We start from the raw sequence: 20,152 nt of genomic DNA, 5'->3' as shown, positions 1-20,152 counted from the left end.
GAGTGACCTTCAGAGTAACCTCAGTTCCAGGGGGGAGAAAGCCACGGCAGGACCTCCAGGCACTGGGATGGGCAAGAGAGCAGCAGGCTCCCTGGGGCTTGGAAGTGCCCGGGGTCATATGGCTTCTCAGAATCATAAAGATACCTGGGGCATATTGTCACTCGGGGTCATACAGCTGACCAGTCGTGCAGCCACCTGAGTTCATATGGACCCTCAAGGTCATATAGCTTCCCAGGGTCATAAGCCACTTGGAGTCATACAGCTTCCTGGGGTCATAGGCTTATCCAGGGTCGTACAGCTTTCCAAGGTCGTATGGCTTCTTGGGGCCATATGGTTACCTGGAGTCATATGGCTGCCCAAAGTCATACAGCTTACCAGGGTCATAGGGCTTCTTGCGGTGACACAATTGCCAGGAGTCATATGGCTATCTGGTCATGGGGTCCCCCAGGGTCATATAGCTACCCCCAGGGTCACATGGTCACCTGGGGCCACAGGTTCCGGCTTCAGACTTCAGAAGAGGTTCCGGCTTCTTCTACTGTTGCTGTGTCCTGGGTGGGCCCCACCCCCTCCCAGCATTTGTTTCCTTATCTGTGTGGTGGACGGGACATCTGTGCCTGGAGGACGGGGCAGCGCTGTCGAGCACGAGGAAAGACTTGCACGGAGCCCACCAGGCACCTAGGCCGTGCTCCGTGAATGGCCGTGACACCGGCGAGACCAGCTGTGGCCCTCAGCACAGCCCTTACCTTCCCAGCCTGGGCAGACCGGAGGGTTTCCACAAGGGAGTGAGGCAACTTTCCACCCTGAATATTGGGGAGGGGGGGCTTTCCGGCCTGGGAGAGGCAGACACTAGGAAAGGCCTGGCCAGCTTGTGGGGGACCAGATGAGTGCGGTAGGGCAGGGAGAGGCCTCCTGCGGGGGAGATGAGCTGAAGGCCCCGGGGGTCTGGGGGAGCACACGTTTTCTGTAGTTGTATATTCTACACTTAAACTGTAGCGTAAATGAATAGGAGGTAGGATAAGACAGGATTCAGCCAGGCTGGAGGGTCTCAGATGCCAGGCTGTGGGATTTGGCCTCTTGCCCGAGGGTACGGGGGCCTGAGGAGGTCTGGAAGCAGCTGGATGGGAGAGCCCAGTGAGGCAGCGGCTGTCCCATGCCCGGGAGGGGCTGAGGGCTGGGCTGGGCAGGGGAAGGAAGCAGGACGCGGGACTGACCTTCAGGATGGGGTCTGCAGCCCGCGCGGCAGGCGCTGGCCATCTGAAATCCCCAAAGGACCCGTGTGGGTCCTTTTCCCCCGGGCTACCCCCTCATCACCCCTCCCAGCCCCCCGCAGAGCCTTGGAACAAAGACTGCTTTTCCCTCTCCCCTGCTCCCGCAGGGTTTTGTGCTTCTTAAAAAGAGGGCACTGCCTACCGCCAAAGGAACCCATTGCTGAGGCTGGCTCGTTAGACGCCGTGGCCCAGGAGGAAATGTACCTGGGGGTGGTGGAGCCTCCTGAGGGTTCACAAAGCCTGAAAGCAGGCACACGCACGGTCACGCACACACGTGTGCTCGCACACGCACTCACACAGGCACCACGGTACTATGGCTGGAACCCCCACCTCTCGAGCCCTTCTTGGCCTGGGCCTGAAGAATAATGGTGACCAGGCTTCCTCTTGTCTGAGTCCCTGTGGGACCTGCAGTTGCTAGAGAATGGGGCACCATTGCCAACAGGCCTTCTTTAAAGGGGACCTAGGAGTCCTGGAGTGGGGACAGCTGGGCGCCAGCCTGCTGGGGTTCGAGTCCCAGCTTCGCCCCTTCCCTGCAGGCTGCACACAGGGCCCCTCCCTCAGAAGGCCCCACGTTTGGTGTCTTGCCATTACTAATAGCTTACGAACAAGGAATCCCCATTTTTTCATTTGACGCTGGGCCTAAAAATTACGCAGCTGGTCCTGGCTGTGAATGAGTCTCTTTGCTTCTCCGTGCCTTGGTTTCCTTATCTGCAAAATGGGTGCATGAGTTCAGTGCTAATGCTTGTCTGGCTTGACTCAAGTGCCTGGGGCATGATGGACAGGCACCGCGAGGGACTGAGCACCAACGAAGCCCTGCGCCCAGCACTTGTGTGCACTTCTGCTGGAAGACGAAGCTGAGGCACAGGGAGAGAAGGTGGCAGGTAGAAGGTAAGTAGCCGAGCTGGGATTTGAACCCGGGCTGCCTGGCTCTGCGTCCTTGTGCCCTCTGCCCAAGGTTGAGGGCTTGCGAGGAGCTCCCGGACAATCAGAGTGGGGAGAAGCTGCAGCATCTTCTCTGCATTGCAAGTGCACTTGCCAGGACGGCGAGGGAGGGAGGGCCAGGCTCCCTTCAGCCCAGCCGGGAACCAAATGACCAGGGTGACCTGAAGAGGAGGCAGGGAGCCAGCTGCCCTGGCAGGTGGCAGGGTGGGGCGTCGAGCAGAACGTCTCAGAATGAAGGGTGAAGGCAGGCGATGCGTGGGGCCACCCCACCCACGGCCCGAGGCACAGGCCCCACCTGCTGACGTCAATAAGAGCAGAGTGGGCCTCTGGGGTGCTCTAGCCCAGTGGCAGCCCTCAGCCAGGCCTCGACTCAGAACTCCTACTGGCACCCCTGCTTGGATGGCGGCCACCCCCCCTCCCCACCGCCCTCTGGGTCGACTGTCCTCCTGCTTTGCTCACACTGTTCGTCTTGCCAGCAGTGCCATTTCTCTGCCTTGGGTTTTCCTGTCCCAGGGGCACCTCCACCAGGAAGCCCTTCCAGACCACGCAGGTGCATGGTAGTCCCTGCCTCCCCCAGCACACACCAGAAATGAAGCTGGGCTTTGATTGTGCCTTGAATCACCATTTACAGAGCAATCGACACCTTACAAGGTATTTTCCTGTCCATGTCTCACTGAACCTCACAGGAACCCTATGGGGTTTTGCAGATGGGGCCCGCAGAGGCAAAGGGAGGATGTGAGCTCACATGGGGTGCAGTTGCACCAATGACTGACACTCACTGAGAACTTCCTGGGTGCCAAGGGCTGCCCTGTGTTTCCATTCGGTTATTTATTCACTCAGCAACCGTTGACTGAGTACCTACTCCGTGCCGGGCCCTGTCACAGATGCTGTGCCAGAAAACAGACAAACACAGTCCCTTCTCCCACAAGCCGCATCCTCGCGAGAGGACAGACAGGGAGCAGGTCAGACACGGTAAGTCAGGCGGTAAGTTAGGTGGTGACGGATTCTGAGCCGAGCAGGAAGTGGGGAGAAGTGCTGGATTGGGGGGGCGGTGGGGGAGTGTCAGGCAAGATCACTTGCAAAGGGGACTTGGAGAAACCTGAAGGAGGGGAGGGGACAGCCCCAAGGATGTCCCCCCCAGAAGCCAGCCTGGTCTCCCACTGGGGGCTGGGCATTGCCCCTCTGTCCTCCACCCCCAAACAGAGAAGGCCCTTCTGGGGCCCCTCACTGCAGCTCTCCCTGGCCTGCCTGCTGGGCCCTGGCCGTGGCCCCAGCCACCAATGCTGCAACGCTCTCAGCCACACAGTCTGGTCTCTGCCTGCTTCGTTGGTCTCGGGGGCACGGGCTCCCTGGGCCGAGCCTGGCACACATCCACACCTGGTGCAGTGCAGGAAGGAGCAGTGAACGAGAGAAGGTCGGGGCCTCTCGCAGGTCCTGGCCCTGCTCACAGATGCCCCTTTTTCGGGGTGCAGGGGCCAGGTGCGTTAGAGGAGGTGGCCCCCCTCCCCAGGCCACGCAGGGGATAGCACACCCTCTAGAAATGAACTCAGATGGGCGGCATCCTGGTTCTGCTGCCCTCCTGCCCCTTCACACACCTGTGCATGCATTCACACAGTCATTCGTTCGGCAAATAGTACAGATTGTCTGTGAGGTGCCCGGGTCTCAGTGAGTGTGTATGATGCAAACATACCAAGTCCTCGCTCTCAAGGGGCTTAACATTCTGGTGGGGAGACATAGCAACCAATAAACAGTAGGAGTATATGGTTATAAACACTGTCAAGAAAAAGAAAGGCGAGGAAGGAGGACAGGGAGCCGTGCTGCCACCCACAGCGAGCGGCAGGAAGGGCCCCTGAGTGGGTGCAGGAGTGAGGAGGGTCAGGATGGAGGAGGGGCACATCGAACTTTGCATGGTGGAAGCAGAGCAGGGGGACCACGGGGTGCTTCTGTGATGGTGCAGGGAAGAGCTGATGGTGACAGTGAGCAGAGCAGAGGCTCGGGATTCTGGATAAACGCCGAGGCCACAGGACTGACCGCTGGATGGGCCATGGGACATGGGAGCAGAGTCATTACTAGCTGTGAAAGCGTGTCTAAGCCTCCTTAAGCCTGTTTTCCCACCTGTGAAATGGGGTGCTAGGACCTCACTGCCCAGGTTCTGTGAGAAGCCCAGGAAAGCGTGGGAGGGGAGTCAGATTTCATTCACCCAATGAAGGCTTGCTGTGGCCCGGTCAATACTTGTACTGAGGGCGCCTGGGTGGCTCAGTTGGTTAAGCGTCTGCCTTCAGCTCAGGTCATGATCCCAGGGTCCTGGGATCGAGTCCCGCATCGGGCTCCCTGCTCCATGGGAAACCTGCCTCTCTCTCTCTCTCTGTCTCTCTCTCTCTGTCTCTCTGTGTCTCATGAATAAATAAATAAAATCTTAAAAAAAAAAAAATACTTGTACTGAGCTAGGCTTGGGGGACACAGCCTGTAATAGGTGCTTCACAAATTGTGGTTTCTTAAAAAAAAAAAAAAAAAAGTGGGAGGGAGCAGACTGCAGCCAAAAGCAAAGAAGTGCTAATGGAACTGGGGCCACTGAAATTGGGCAGAGGCAGGTCATTTGAATGAAGGTGTTGGGTGGCTACCTGTGGCAGGGTGGGTGTTGTCTGATCTTGTGGTGGGAGAGCACAGGAGAAGTTGCTGGGGGTACTGGAGTCCAGAGCCAAGAGCAGCAGGCTGCAGAGACGGCTGACCCCATTTTCCGAGGCGGTGGTGCCAGGAGGCCTGTTTTCCATGGTGTTTACTGACTCCTCCAGCTCCAAGGAGCTCTGAGTGTTTGGGCCATGTTCCCAGGGTCATCCCCCCAACAGCACGCTGGAGGTAAGGAGGGAGCAGTGGGGAGGGCTGGGTCAGCTGGGAAGGGTGGAGGCAGCAGGTGACAGGAGGGAAGTGCATGGCTCAGCCTCTCCCTATCTGTAGTCCTGGGAAACCACTCCCAGGCCCACCTCTGATTTGGGTTCAGAGCTGGGGGCCAGGGTGGAACTGAGCTGAGACCTCTTTCTTCAGGCTGCCTGGTAAGGAAGGGGTGGAGCAGATATATGGAAAGGGGGCATGACTAGTAAACAGGATCAGGTTCAGTCACTGAGCAAATAGGGTCAGGTTTCAGTCAGTAAAACTAGAGCCAGTGGTAAATTGAGGGTAGAATCAGTGCTTACTGTATAACCAAGGTCAGGATTCAATGTCTGACCAAGGTTATGTATCTCCAAATGTGAACAAGGATCAGGGCTCAGTATGTGACTAGGATCAGGGCTCAGTGTGTGATCAGGATCAGGGCTCAGAATGTGACCAGGATTGAGGCTCAGAGGTGACCAGGATCAAGTTTCAGAGTGTGATCAGGATCAGCATCAGTGTGTGACCATGATTGGGGCTCTGTATATGATGGGGATCAGGGCTCAGAATATGATCAGGGTCAAGGCTCACTGTGTAACTAGGTTGAGGGCTCAGTATGTGACTAAGGTCACTACTCAGTATATGATCAAGATCAGGGCTCAGTGTGTGATCAGGATCAGGGCTCAGTATGCAACTAGGATCAGAGCTCAGTGTGTGACTAGGATCAGGGCTCAGTGTGTCATCAGGATCAGGGCTCAGAGTGTGACCAGGAAGAGGGCTCAGAGTGTGATCAGAGTCAACATCAGTGTGTGACCAGGATCAGGTTTCAGTGTGACCAAGATTAGGGCTCAGTATGTAACTAGGATCAGGACTCTGTGTGTGATCAGGGTCAAGGCTCAGTGTGTGGTCAAGATCACGACCCAGTCAGAGCAAGGTCAGAATTCATTCCGGGACTGGGATCAGAGTCTAGTATGTCACTAGGATTCAGAGTTCAGCATGGATCGGGGGTCAGTCTGTGATGGGATCAGGATTCAGCACCGGGCTGGTGCTTTTAAGGCCGGTGGGGCAGCGGCAAGCCTGCAGTGAGCTCAGGGCTGATGGGTCTCTCCTCTGCACAGTTTAGCCCCATTCATCTTTCTCGTTTACGAGTCACGTGCTCTGTGCCAGGCACTGTACTAGATGCTTTGGACTCAAGGCTCACTCAGCAGCAGTCCTGGCCCTGAAGGACCTCCCGTCTCCTAGTCGGTTCAGTCAAGTCTCCATTGTACAAGATACTCCCCAGGAAGGGCCAGGAACATATTTCCACCCCAGGACTGGAGGTTTACTAGAGAAGGCTTTGAAGCCGGGTTCCTTTGAGGGAGTGGATGGGAGGGCGCTCCAGGCGGAGGATGCTGCCTGAGCAGAGGCTTGGAGGCTGGGCGGCTCAGAGCAAGGGAATCTGGTTGCCAAGGTGAGCACCTGGCCAGCATCAGGCCATACCACGGGCTGTGGACAAACAGCACTCAGTTATCAGAAAGCACCTTCCGGGCTAGCCTCATGGGGACAGGGAGCCAGGGTTGCACGGCCCGGAGGTGGCCCCAGGAGACGATGACTGCTTTGGTGAGCACTCCCTGCCCCAGAGGCCAGCCACCTTGGGTGGACCAGAAGGCAACAGACACCGGGAAGGAACGAGTGCTTGAGGCTGACAAGCAGAGTAGGTGAGGGTGCAGACAGCCCAAGGAAGCCCACCATCAGCAGGGGACCTGTGGTGGGGGCCTGGGACGTGGGTAGGACTCTGCGGCAGGGCTCCCAGCCAGGGCCGCCTCTGAGTGTTTGACCCACTGGCCAAGTCGCTGTAGCCCCCAACCCCCCTCCACCTCTGGCCTTGGCCTTGGGGACCCTCTGCTGTGCCATCTGTGCAGGGGTGTGCAGGACAGGGTCCCTTGCCTGCTGGGCCCAGGCCTCCCACTGGCCCCAGACCTCAGCTTTGGCATCAGTCTAGCCCACTTCACACCCCCCTTCACAGAGCTGAAGAGTCATGTTTTTCAAGCACGATGAGAGCAGGTCCTGCGGCTGCTGAGCCCCCTTCCATTCCCCTGCTCCCGGTCCCTGGACCAGACCCTCGGCTTACTCCAGCACTCTCCCACCACCCCATTCACGAGACCCCGTCCCCCCCCAGGGCAGCCGCTGGTGAGGCTGGGCTCTGGGAGTGACAGCCAGGCTGTCAGAGGGGCAGGGCTGCCTCCCAGACTGCCTACTGAAGGGGAGGGGGGGCTCTGAGGCCCAGCAGCAGAGGGGCCGGGGGGTGCAGGCAGGGCTGGGGGTACTTTGGGCCAGGGCTACACAACCACAAGAGCTCATTCAATCCTCCAAGAACCCATTTTGTTGCACCAGGACGAGGATTCCCTTTGCTCAGAGGAGGAAACTGCCCCAGACCAGGTCAGTGATGGCTCGGAAGCCACCCGATCAGCGGGCAGAGCCAGGGCTGGTCTCTGGACCAGGGACCCAGCGTTGGAACTCTGAAGCCCGGGAGCTGTCAGGACCCAGGATGGAGCCTGGCGCTGTGCCAGGGGCCAGATGTGGGGTGCCCTGTGTCTGAATTCGGCAGTGACCGGGCACCTGGGGGGCTGGTGGGTCCAGAGGGCATTGCTTGCCACCCCCACTCCTGCTTGGGCGCCTCCCGCTGGTATGACCTGTCACTCTCTTAGACACAGCGTCACCTGAGCCTGAACGAGAGGGCATTTATTGAGCATTTACTCTGTGCTCAGCCCTTTTCATCCCTTGGGCATTTATTGAGCATTTACTCTGTGCTCAGCCCTTTTCATCCCTTGCTCATCACCCCACCATCCGAGGACCACATTCTGATCTCCACGGACTGATGCAGAAGGAAGGTTGAGGGCAGTCATGGCCTGGCCTCGCTGCAGGCGACAGCAGAGCCCTGACCTCTCTGTTCATTGCCCCAGGCTGTCCTCGGGGCCAGGAGTAGGGTTACCACCTCCTGCAGGGGTGGGGCGCGGAGATGGAAGGAGGCCCACCCAGTTCCCGCCCAACCTGCTGGGTTGGTTTGGCCCTGCCAGTGCCCCACACCTGGGGAACCTGCCCGCCGCCCTCTCCGCCCGCTTTCTCCAAGAATCTGCTGCGGCCATGGCCCCGGTGAGTGCAGGGTCATGGGACACCCTCCTCGGTGTCCAGAGGGCCCCAGGTTCGAGAAGCTGTGCCAGGCTTCAAGCCTGCCGGCCCTGTGAGGGAGTACAGCTGTTGGGTGACGGGGGCCCAGGGCCCGCACCGCCCCTGAGGCAGGTGTGCGGTGGGGAGCCCCACTTGGGATGCAGATGGTCACGTCGCTGGTCAGGGGTTTGGTTTCCACATCTGCAGCTTTAGGCAATGAACGTCCCTCAGAGAAGCCTGGCGGGAGGCTGGAGTGATGGTTCCAAGTGCCGGCCTAGCACTTGGCGCCCTGGGGCTTCACGCCCTAGTTGGGGGGGACGGTCCAAAGGGCATGGGCTGAAATCAGAAGCAGACGTTCATTCCAGTCCCTTCCACACTCTGCTAGCTGTGGAGTCAGACGACCTGTTTCCCCTCTCCGTGCCTTGGTCTCCCCACCATACTGGCATGTGGCCCTCACACAGCACGCTCTGTTCAGTTCTCTGATTTCATGGAGACTGTCCTGTGGCTTGTCCAGGTGGGGGGACCACCGCGGGCCCGAGAGGGGGATCCATGCTGACATGCACACACTCTGCCCTCAGACTGGCAGGCAAACACACTCACACGTGCATGCACAAGCATGTGCATACCCACACGCCATCCTCAGCCACCAGCACGCTCACCTACATGTGCCCCCAGATCCAGCCTGGGCGCCATGCCCCTCTGGAGCGCCTGCAGCCTCCCAGCGCACGGAGGGCGCACGTGCCTGTCAGGCTCTCCGAGACTGTCCAGGCCCGAGTCCCCAGGTACACCCCAGAGCTGCACGGGCATTTCCTTTGCTTTCCTTTTTGACCTCTGCCCCTTTTCCGGATGCCTGCTTCTGGAGTTCATGTCTCCCAAGAGCCGGCCCTGGGCCCAAGGGTTCAGGCAGCTTCAGAGACACGGGAGCTGGATGAGGCCCCTCCTTCCTGCTGCCCCCACCCGGGCCCCCACGGGGATCCGCACAAGCTCAGGTCACTCCCCATCCATTCTCCACCCATGAGCCGTGCAGAGAGCCCACTGGCAGACTGATGCTCAGTTTGCCTGCACCTGGCGCCCTGCGGACCCCTGGGCCCGGCAGCAGCCTGGGGGAGTCTTCAGGGGCCCCTCCTTTCGGGGCACCAGGCTCCTCCTCTACAGGAGAGTGCCCAGCCACTTGCCCCTTTTACCACCTGGAATCCTGGTTCTAACACTCCCACCCCCTGGGCCGTAGGACGGGAGGGTGTACGAGGTTGTTGACAGAAATGCCTTCACTTCCATCCGCACACTAACCAGGCCCGACCCTGCTTAGCTTCCGAGATCAGATGAGACCGGGCGCGTTCAGGGTGGTATGGCCGTAGACACAAGACAAAATCAGAAAGGGAGACAAACCATGAGACGCTGAACTCTAGGGAGCAAACTGAGGGCTGCTGGAGGGGAGGAGGTTGGGGGGATGGGGTAATTGGGTGATGGGCATGAAGGAGGGCACGGGATGTGATGAGCACTGGGTGTTATATGCAACTGATGAATCACTGACCTCTACCTCTGAAACTAATAGTACACTATATGTTAATTAATTGAATTTAAATTTAAAAAACAACAAAAACAAAAAAACCCATACAAAAACAAGAGAACAAAACAAAAGGATAGAAATGCTTTCACTGAAGGAAGACGGTGACAGAGACCAGGGATGAGACCCAAACTCTTCATCCCCCCTGAGACATGAGCTCCTTCCAGACTCCCTGAGGCTGATTTGAAATTTGAGTGTTCCACCCGTTCTGGTTCTGCCCGGGGGGGCCCTGCAGCGTCCCAGCCTCAGAAGCTACAGCCCAGGGGGTTAGGGGGTGTGGGGTGGGGGCTGGGGAGGGGGCAGTGCAGGGGCTCACGGGGGTCTTGTGCAGCACGGGGCAGGCCCGCATTGCTGCACTCAGAAGAAAAGCCCAGAGGAGATGACAGCAGCCCCTCAATGTGATCCCAGGAGCACCCGAGACCCCACTTTCCAGAAGAGACACTGAAGCCCCATGGCTGACAGCTGCCTCGGCCCCGCGGTGGCTGCCCTGGCCTGGTCAGAGCCTCACACGGCCGTGGCCCGCTTCATGTGGCACAGCGTGGGACCTGCCACTGACCAGGATTCCATCCCATGGGCCCCAGTGGGCCTCCAACCCTCCCTCAGGGGGAGCCCAGCAGCGGGCTCCAGGAAGTGAAGGACTCAAAGACAAAGGCACCGGGGCCTTGTGTGAGTTCACGTGGGCTCTTGGTTCTCCGTGCCTCAGTTTCCTCACCTGTGAAACGGGGCAGGGTTGTGGTGTGCGGGCGAGAGTGCAGCCAGAGTGTGAGGCTTTTTGTGTGATGAAGACCGGGGCTCCGGGAGGTCTCCTGGCGCGAGTGCTGTGTGAGCCTGGCGGTAAGGAAGACCTGCTCTGTTAATGGGCAAGGAAAAGCATTCCAGCCGAAGGAACAGCTGGTGCAAGGATATTGAGGCCTGCAGGTCTGCTCTAGGCCAGGCAGCCGCCTGGGAGGGCTGGAGCCCTAGTGCGGGGTGGGCAGTGCGGGGGGCACTCCTGAGGGGCCGCACCCCTAGCTGTTGCATATGCTGGTCCTTCCAGAATGCCACCCAGCCCTGCCCATGCTCTCCCCACCGTCCAAACTAAACTAAGACACAACCTCACTCACAAAGGCTTCCCTTGCCGCCACCAAGACCAGCTCAAAATAGGCTTTTGCCTAGAGAGCTCCTGGGAGGCCTCCCTGGGGGCGGTGACTCAGCAGCTGGGACTGGGGGGGGCAAGGAAGGGCAGAGGAGATGAGGACTTTTAGCCAGGCCTGAGGTCCAGCCCTGCCCTGAGCCTGCTCTTCTCTGCCGGAGGCTGTCAGGCAGCCCCTCTCCCCCCAGCAGTTTCTAAGAATGTGAGAGAGGTGGGTGGAGGTCAGCAGCACTGGAAGGCGGCCCACAGGGGGATTTCCAGATGCTTGCTCTGCACAAAGATCCTTGGGGCACTTACTGTGGAGTTTCCTGTTCCAGGTGCTCCAGGGGCACTAACTCAATCCTCTTTTCAGCCCATTTTCCAGATGGGCACACTGAGGGGACCTGAGGCCTGCCTGGTTCACTGCCTGGAGGAAACGAGCATCCTGGCCCCAGCGTGGGGCACTCGGGAAGGAAGGTGCCAAGACCGCTCCGAGGGCAGGCGGGACCTGCGCCCATCTGTGGGAACTGTCACCCAGGACCTGGAGAAGAAACCGATACCGCCCTGGGCACCCACAGCCAATTAGTCGAGGAGGAGGAGGCTGTTGCAAGGGCCCCGATTTTGAAATTTGACTGTGACAACCACCCTGGTAAACTCAATTCACCCACAGCCGGGGATCCGCCTTCTCTGGAGCCCAGAGCCTCCCTCCCTGCAGGGGACCCTGCAGTCCCTCTTGCCCCGGCAGGGTCCTGGCCCACTTCATAGCCACCAGGGCCTCCCTCATCTGTGACACAGGGTGGTGAGGGTCTCCTGAGAAGGTCATGGGTTGAATTGTACCTCCAAATTCATATGCTGAGGTCCTGGTCCCCAACACCCCAGGACGGGGCCTTACGGAGGTGCTGGTGTTGGTGAGCTCATACGGGTGGGTGCTAATCCACCATGACTGGTGTCCTTAGAAGACGGGAAATGTGGACGCAGGTATGCAGGGAGAAGGCCGTGTGGACATGGGGACGGCTGTCTGTCCACTAGCCAAGGAGAGGAACAGGTGCTCCCTCACAGCCCTCAGAAAGAGCCAGTCCTGCCAGCACCTTGACCTTGGGCTTCTGGCCTCCAGACGGTGGGACAGTAAACAGTGGTGGTTGCGGCCGCCCCGTCTGTGCTGCTTGTTACAGCAGCCCGAACAAACTAATACAGGGAGGTGGTTCCGATCACTTGGATTAATGTATGTGGAGCGCCCCTACAAAGCCTGGCAGACGTGAGCCTCCAAAGAAGTGTGGGCGATCGCATTAATATTAAAAAGCACATCACACTCCTGACAAACACAAAACAACTGCCAAGACCCAGGGCTCAGCAGCTGGGGAAGCAGCCCTCACGGTTCACCTCTGAGCCCGGGGGGCCGGGCCGGGAGCCCAGTGCAGCCCAGCTCTCAAGAGCACAGACAGCGGCGGCTGGGAGGCACCGGGCAGGATCGGAGCTCAGCACGAGACTGGGGCTCCAGAAACATTTCTGAGATTCATCAACTCCATTCAGGAGGTTGGCTGCCTCAGTGGTCGCCACATCGTACGCCGCCAACCAAACCTCTTCAAGCCCAGGGCAGCTCGGTGCGGCGGGGGCCATGGGACTGGCCGGGCGAGGTGGTTAGAGGAGTGTTGAGGAAGAGGTGACACTCCAGACAGAGCGGGGGAGCAGGGACCAGGGAAGGGCATTCCTGGCAAAGGGAATGGCTTATGCAAAGTCTCCCAGGTGCAAGGGGATGGGAGCAGTCAGGGCAGAAGAAAGGTGAGGCCAGCATGAGAAGTGACACTGGGTCATGACCAAAATCCACTGGGCATGAAGGACTTTCTTTGAGGGCAGCGGGAACCATGGACAAGCTTTGAGCAGGAGAGGGGCGGATCTGATTCAGATTTGGAAAGCTCCCTCTGTGAAGAGGGAGCCCGCGCTCTCCAGTGGGAACCGACAGCCACAGAAGTCACTTTAAAGTCTCTTGTGGTCATGTTATAAAAATGAAAAAGAAATTGGTGCAATTTTTTAAAAGATTTATTTATTTATTTAAAGAATTTTATTTTTTAAAGATTTTATTTATTTATTTGAGAGAGAGAGAATGAGAGACAGAGAGCATGAGAGGGAGGAGGGTCAGAGGGAGAAGCAGACTCCCTGCTGAGCAGGGAGCCCGATGCGATGCGGGGCTTGATCCAGGGACTCCAGGATCATGACCTGAGCTGAAGGCAGTCGCTTAACCAACTGAGCCACCCAGGTGCCCCAAGATTTATTTATTTTTTAGAGAGCAAGAGAGAATGAGCGGGAGGGGCAGAGGGAGAGGGAGAGAGAGAATCTCAAACCGACTGCACGCTGAGTGCGGAGCCCAACACCAGGCTCGATGTCAGGACCCTGAGGTCGCGACCTGAGCCCAAATCGAGAGTCAGATGCTTAACCGACTGTGCCGCCCAGGGGCCCCGTGCAATTTATTTTAATGGTATATTTTATTTAACCTAATATATCCAAAATATTATTCAAAATGTCATTCATACAAAAATTACTGAGCTAAATTGAGATAGCTTACATTATTTTTCTCATCCTTGGACTTTGAGATTGGGTGCATGTTTCGTACAGCGCATCCCAATTTGGACTAGCTGCACTTCAAGAGCTCCCAAGAGGCGAGCGGCCACCATCTTAGACAGCACAGGTGTGGGGACTGGAGTGGAGGTGGGAAGGTTGGTGGAATTCCGGCCACCGTCTGTCTGGGGAGAGCTGGGGCAGGCTCTGGGCTCCCCGTCCAGGTGCCAGCCCAGGTGGGGCACACAGGAGGGCCTTGGCATGACTGGCCGCAGACTGCACAGACGGCAGGGCCGAGTGTCCAGCGGGCGGGTGGCAGAAGAGGAGAACTGCTCGAGCTGGTGTCAGCTCAGACGGCTAGTGTCCTCAGCCCTGCGGCCTCTGTCCACACCAGACTCCAGACTCATGTGAAGTTTCCTGTCCCAGCTGGAGGGTGACCCGAGGCCTGACCTCTGAGGCCCCGGCGGATGAGCCCGGAAGGAAGGCCTCCTCCTTGATGCACTCCCCAGCAGGCGTCTGGCAGGGGCTTCCCCGGGGAGGCCTCGGGAAGCACTTCACACGCTGGTGGGCTCGCAGCCAGGGCGGCCCCCAGCAGCTGCAGGAGGCCAGCGCCTCAGGGCCAGGGAGGGCCAGTTCCTGGGTCGCACCCAGGTCACACCCGGGTGGAGGAGGATGCCAGGGCTGCCTCCGTGAGGTATCTGGAGCTCTTCGGGAACATGACAGCAAGCTGGCAGGCCTGCCCAGGATTGGGGCAGCAGAGAGTGAGTCAGGAGCACATCCTAGCTGTGTGGCCTAGGAGGCCCTCACCTCCTTGAACCTCCAGCCGCTTCTTTGTGAAACGGGGGCATTGAGATGCTTCTCTCATGGGCCGGGGTGAGAATTTGATGGGCTCACGTGTGTGTGGGGGGGGTCCCCACAAGAGAGCGGGGCTCCCAGCACGTGAACTCCACCCTGATCTGTGAGTTAACTCACTCATGCTCCTTGCTCCTCTTCCTTCAGAGGAAGTACTTGGGGTCCCGCAACTAGTCCACACAACCGGCCTTGGGGTGTCCATCTCTTTCCTTCCTCCCATCCTCCACAAGTACTTACTGAGCACCTACTACCTGCCAGGCACCACGCGAGGCACTGGGGATTTAGCGGGCAACAAAGGGGACAAAGCTCTGCTTTCTTGGAGCAGACATTAAGCACCGAAAAGGATAGCAGATGCGACTGTCTTCAGTCCTTCAGACCTCGTTGGCATCAGGGGGGCAAAGAGCAGAGGGACCGGGGGCAGAGAACTAAGAGAGGCGTGAGGAAGCTGGTGGAATTAGGAGGTTTGGGGGTGGATCGGCAGCAGGTGTCCCGTAGGGTGCTGCTGTGGCAGGAAGCTGGGCGCAAGGGCAGGCACACTGCAGGCGGACCTCCTGGGTGGGCTGGGGACGTCGGTCTTCTCAGTCCAGAGCAGTGGGAGCCCGTGGAAGAGGACTAAGCTGGGGAGGCGTGCTCCGGTCTAAAAGATCAACCTGGCTCCTGGGAGAGCTCGGACAGGAGCGGAGGGGCAGAAAAGAGAAGTGGGTAGCTGTGACACGCACGAGGAGCCACCCGCCAGGTCTCCCGACACGTCGGCCCAGACGGCAGCGGAGAGCGGGGCTCCGCAGCTCCGCGCACGTGGAGGGCACACTCCCGCAGCGCCGGCCGGCCGCCCCCTCCCGCCTCTGATTGGTGGGTCTGGGGCCTTGCGCGCGCTCGGCCCGAGAGCCCCGCCCGCAGGCGGTGCACCCTCTGCGCATGCCCAGCCCCGGGAGCCCGGCCTGCGGGCGGTGCGTCCTCTGCGCATGCCCAGCCCCGGGAGCCCCTCCCGCGGGCGGCGTGCTCTCTGCGCATGCCCGCGCCGGGGGCCCTGCCCGCAAGCGGCGCACCGTCTATGCTGTTCGTTGGGCCCCTGAGTCACGTGCGGGTCGACCCTGATCCGTCTTTTGCCCGCGAGGGAGCCCACTGTAGTCGTACCTGAGCGCCCCCTCTAGTATCCTCTGACTGTCCATATGCCTTACTCTTCCCTGAGAATTAAATTGGGGGAGGGAGGGTTGAAATCACCTGCTGGGCACAGGTGGGTGGTGGTGGGGAGGAGCCAAAGTCTAGGTCCGCAGCTGAGCGGCAGGTGGGCTGGAGGGAAGCACGATGGCAGGCTGGGGGTTATTGTCCGCCTCAAGTTCCAGAATTCATCCCACACATCGGGATTCGTGCACTTGGCGGATGCGTATTGGCGTGTCACCCCGCCTTCCCCGCCGTCCTCCCTGCCCCACCCAAGCTCTGGGGACTGGGATTTTTGCTTCCAGTTTCAAGTGCATCAGACTTTATTCCATTTGCATGCCCCTATCCTAGCTGTCTGTTGCCAGACTGGCCCTTTGGAGGAAGGAGTGGAGAAAGGACCCACGGCCCACCGGAGAAGCATTTGCTCAGTCTGCGTGGACAGTGTTTGACAGGGAGATGGGGACTGGGGCTCCGGCCAGGCCTCGCAAGGCTCTGCTGCAGCTGGGCTGTGGGCACAGGGAGATGGGGCTGAAAATGTAGGGAAGGAGAAAGAGCCCCGTGGGCCTTTCCTCCTGTGCCTGTGTGGCTAGGAGCACTTCCTTCATCCTCTGAGCCTCACTTTCCCCACCTGTTACAGGAGGAGAACGGCACCCACTCTGCAGAGCCAGACTAGCTCAGTCTTCAAGGGTGGGTCCTGGGTCCATAGGAAGGGACTCTGTGGCCAAGGACCAGGGTGGTCATGACCAGGCATGGGGACAAAACACGGGGACTGGAGGCAAGATGAGGAGCAAGTGGTGGGCTCTGACTCGGCACCTGCTCCCGTTCTCAGTGTCAGGATTCTGATGTAAGAGGAGTTACTGGGCTGTGATGATGTTCACATCCCAGGTTCTGGACACAGGTGTCCAGGGGGACAGGCCAGTGCCTAGCAGAAATGAGAGTTCATTATAAATTCCCTGAGCAGAGGGCAGCACTTGATCTAATAGGATGGGTGGGAAGAGGGAGACCTATCTTGAGGGTCTCATAATCTCCTTAACCAGCTTCCTGATAACATACCAGACAGCGAGGGGCCATGACATGGGCCTCAGGGGCCTTTGTAGGGCTCTTCTTCCCTGAATGCAGGCGCAGTACCTGAAACCCCATCACTGAGGTCACACGGCTTTGATCCTATAACGCTCCTGGATTTTCCAGTGTTGAGCAGACATTCATGAGACGCTGTCCGCAGCTGACACCTACTAAGGGCGTCCTGTGTGGCAGGCTTTGTGCTGAGGTTTTTTTTTTTTTTTTTTCTTTTTTTCATTATCTTATTTATGCAGAAAATAAATCTTCTGAACAGCCCATTTATAGACTAGGAATAGTAGCTCGGGGAGGTTAGGTAACTAGCCCAAGGTCACTGAGCTCCTGGGTGGCAGAAACAGTATGGAACCCAGCCTACATTCTTATGGGGTGGGGAGGACCCCGATTCATCTTTAGAACTCCCACCCCAACCCTGGCAGGGGCAGCAAGACCCTGGAACAGGCTGAATGAAGCCGATTAGCCAGGCAGCTGGGAAGAAGGGAAGGGAGGCTGCTCTTGGGGTCCCACAGTCCTGGATTCAAACTCTGTTCTGCCAGGAATGAGCTGTGTCTCCTCCATCAAGTTCCTTCACTTCTCTGAGTCTCAGTGTCCTCCCCCAGCAAATGGGATACTAAGATATAATTACAAAATAAGTTATGAGAATTCAGTGGGGAAATCCTGCTAGAGTCTGGAGCGCATTTATTTAGGGTGAAGATAAATAGTTGCACTAGCCTTTATGTTGATTTCTAGCTGGGGTGGGGGGTGGTGGCACAGAACAGGGTGTTCTGGGAGGGCCAACGTGGGGTCCTGGGCATTTGGGAGGCTGTGTCAGGGCCCACCTCCAGGTTTATAGCCCTTCCTGTGAATTAGAACAAGGCTTCTCGGAGCAGATACAGTTCCTCAGGCTCCCCGGCACCGCCCCTCTAAAGAGCACCAGTTCTCTTTTTTTAGGCCCGGAAGGATTGCATTTCCCCTCCACCCCTCCCCCATCCCTGAACTGGTTGACCCCATGACTGGTTCTGGCCAATGGGTTTGTGAGCCAGGTCAGGGCTCAGTGTGTGACCAGAGTCAGCTCAGTATATGCCCAGGATCAGGAGTCAGCATATGACCAGGATCGAAGCCCAGCAAGTGACCAAGCAGAGCACTCCCTCAAGCTAGATGTCTCAGTGTGGTCCTCTGCAGTTGGCACGTGTTGGCCTGGAACCGGCTCTTGACCCCCGTGGGTGCAGGCAGCCTGAGACTCCGGGGAGCAGGGTCAGCCATGCGTTGGGTGCTTCGCTCGTACCCATGTTTTTAACCTCTTGCTGGCAAGGAGCTGGGCACAAGTTCCTGCTCAAAGTCAGAGCCCTTTCCACTCTGTCAGCTGTCTTGCTTGTGTACCTGATCCTGACCCAGCCCAACTTACAGATTCTTCCTGCTGTCTCCCCGGTCCCAGCCCTCGTGCACACACCTGGGCCATGATGTGGGCAGACCCAGCTGGAGAGGGTGTTTGGGGGACCCAGGAAGCAAATGCATATGTGCACACGTGGACCTGAGCACTCATGCCAACTGCGGCATTGGGAGAGCAGAAGCTGCAGTGGGGTGGGGGGTGGGGGTGAGGATAGGGCAGCGGTCCTCTGCCAGAGTGGGAGAAAGCTTCCTGGATAAGATGGCAGCCAAGCTGTGTCTTGAAGGATGAAGAGCTCATAAAGGGAAAGGCATGTGAGGCAGAGGGAACAGCAAGTGCAAAGGCACAGTGCAGAAGTGGGAAGTGACTGGGGTGGAACATGGGGGTGGAGATCAGGAAGAGGTGCATCAAGCAGGCAGCCCCCTCCTCCCCCTGCGTTGGCCCCAGCCAGATGGGGAAGGGCCTGAGTCCCTGCTCTACAGGTGCCCGACCCTAACACGCATTCCCCAAGGCCTACTCTTTTTCTGCAGGGAGAGAGCTGAGCCCAGGGAGGGCACCAGCTCACCCTAGGTCACACAGCCGAAGCAGCTCAGTGAGATGGCAGGAGGCAGCATTCTGGACCTGTCTTCAGCAGTGTGGCGGCAAGCCGATCAAGGCAACTCCTCGTACAGTGGGCTCCAGGCTCGTACCACTCTCAGAGCTCCCCAGCGTGGCCCTCTGGGGTGTCATGGTGATATTACTGGCATGCTGGGGGCTTCTGGGGAACCCCCCATGGAATATTTCTGTTTTTGAAATGGAGGGCAAGGACTCTCAGGCCCCGAAGTCCAGCTGGTCCTTGGCAGGGTTTCCTGAGGCCCATGCGCACTGGCGCCTGTTTACTCACAGCTTAAGACTAGAAAACAGCCCCCACCTCCTGCCCACCGAGCCAGGCTTGCCTGGGCAGAGCAGAGGTGAGCAGAATGGCGATAAAGTGCGCCCGGAGATCAGTGAACAATGGAGAGGTCTGTAATTAATATCTCAGCAGCAGCGATAACATCGCTTTTCCCATCCCAGCCCCTCCCTGTCCCGGTTTGTCCACTCCGGGCTGTGGCACGGCCGTGCCCAGAGTCACACCTTGATTAGGAGGGAGACACCACTCCCTCCCTCTCTTTTCTGTGTCCTACCGTCTCTGCTGCCGAATGCCCAGGAGCTTTGAATTCAAAAGGTGATCACACAAAGTTGGCTAAAAATAACCCTGTCAAACATTGGTAAGGTCCGTGTGCTATTGCAGATCTCAAACATTGGTTAAAATTGAGAGCATCCCCCAAAGATTTTCATGGAATACGAATTTCTTAAAATCTGCAGTTTTCTGTCTGCAAAATGTCCTGAAAGACCCAGGTCCCTGGGCCCTGGTCTGGGGGGCTTGGGGGGCATGAGCTGCCTCCCACCTCCATCTCAGGGTGGTGAGAGGCAGAGGCGGGGCTCTGGGGCCAGCCGGAGCTGGGTTCTAATCCCTGAGCTGCACCTTTGGAGCTGACCAGCCGAATGAGGGCTTCTGCCCACGTGGGGTCAAGGCCATGGAGCAGTGCTTGGGCCTCTCCCCTAACCCCGGGAGCCCTGTGTGCAAGCTACGGTTCTGCCTGTTTTATAGAGGGGGAGATGCAGGCTCTGTGTGGCCCCTGCCAAGGCCCAGAGGTGGGTCTGAGCTACAGACTGACCACCTCCAGCATCCCCCTCACCCCCGAGACCCTCCTCCTGCTCCCTGCCCCAGCAAACCTCACCCCTGCCACAACTGAGCATATCTCTGTGCCTTGGACCACGCTGCTCCCTTCCAGCCCAGGCAGGGCTATAGGCCCAGATGCCCCCAGCTGCAAGGCCCTTGAGGGGAGGGGGACAAAGGAGCCTAGGGACTGTCCAGGGCTGGGGAGTCTTACTCCACCTCTCTTTCAAATTCCTTGTGCGGGTCTCAGTCTCTTGGACCATGGGGTCCCCAAGGTCCCCCTGGCTTGGGGGACTGGGGGCTGGTTCTCTCCTGGGCTCTTTTAGGATGATGAGGAACCACCGCTGGTCCTCGAGGGCACCCCAGCCCCAGAAGTCTGAGCTGAAGCTTCCCTTCCAAGGGGGGGAGTGGGGAGGTGGGTGGGAGGCAGGTGCAGGCACCAGCTGGGACCAGGAGGCAGCCTCCAGTTAGTCGCCGGTTAGTGGCCGGGTTAGCGGCCGGGTTAGCGGCCCCTCCCCTGCTCAGCCTGTGTCCTCATGCCTCGTCACAGGGC

Source organism: Mirounga angustirostris, unplaced genomic scaffold (assembly GCF_029215605.1).
Source record: "Mirounga angustirostris isolate CCGP_5_RB_7025 unplaced genomic scaffold, mMirAng1.0.hap1 SCAF_4, whole genome shotgun sequence".
NCBI classification, from domain to species: domain Eukaryota; kingdom Metazoa; phylum Chordata; class Mammalia; order Carnivora; family Phocidae; genus Mirounga; species Mirounga angustirostris.
The sequence above is the reverse complement of the archived record's forward strand: the minus strand, read 5'-3'. Positions refer to the sequence as shown.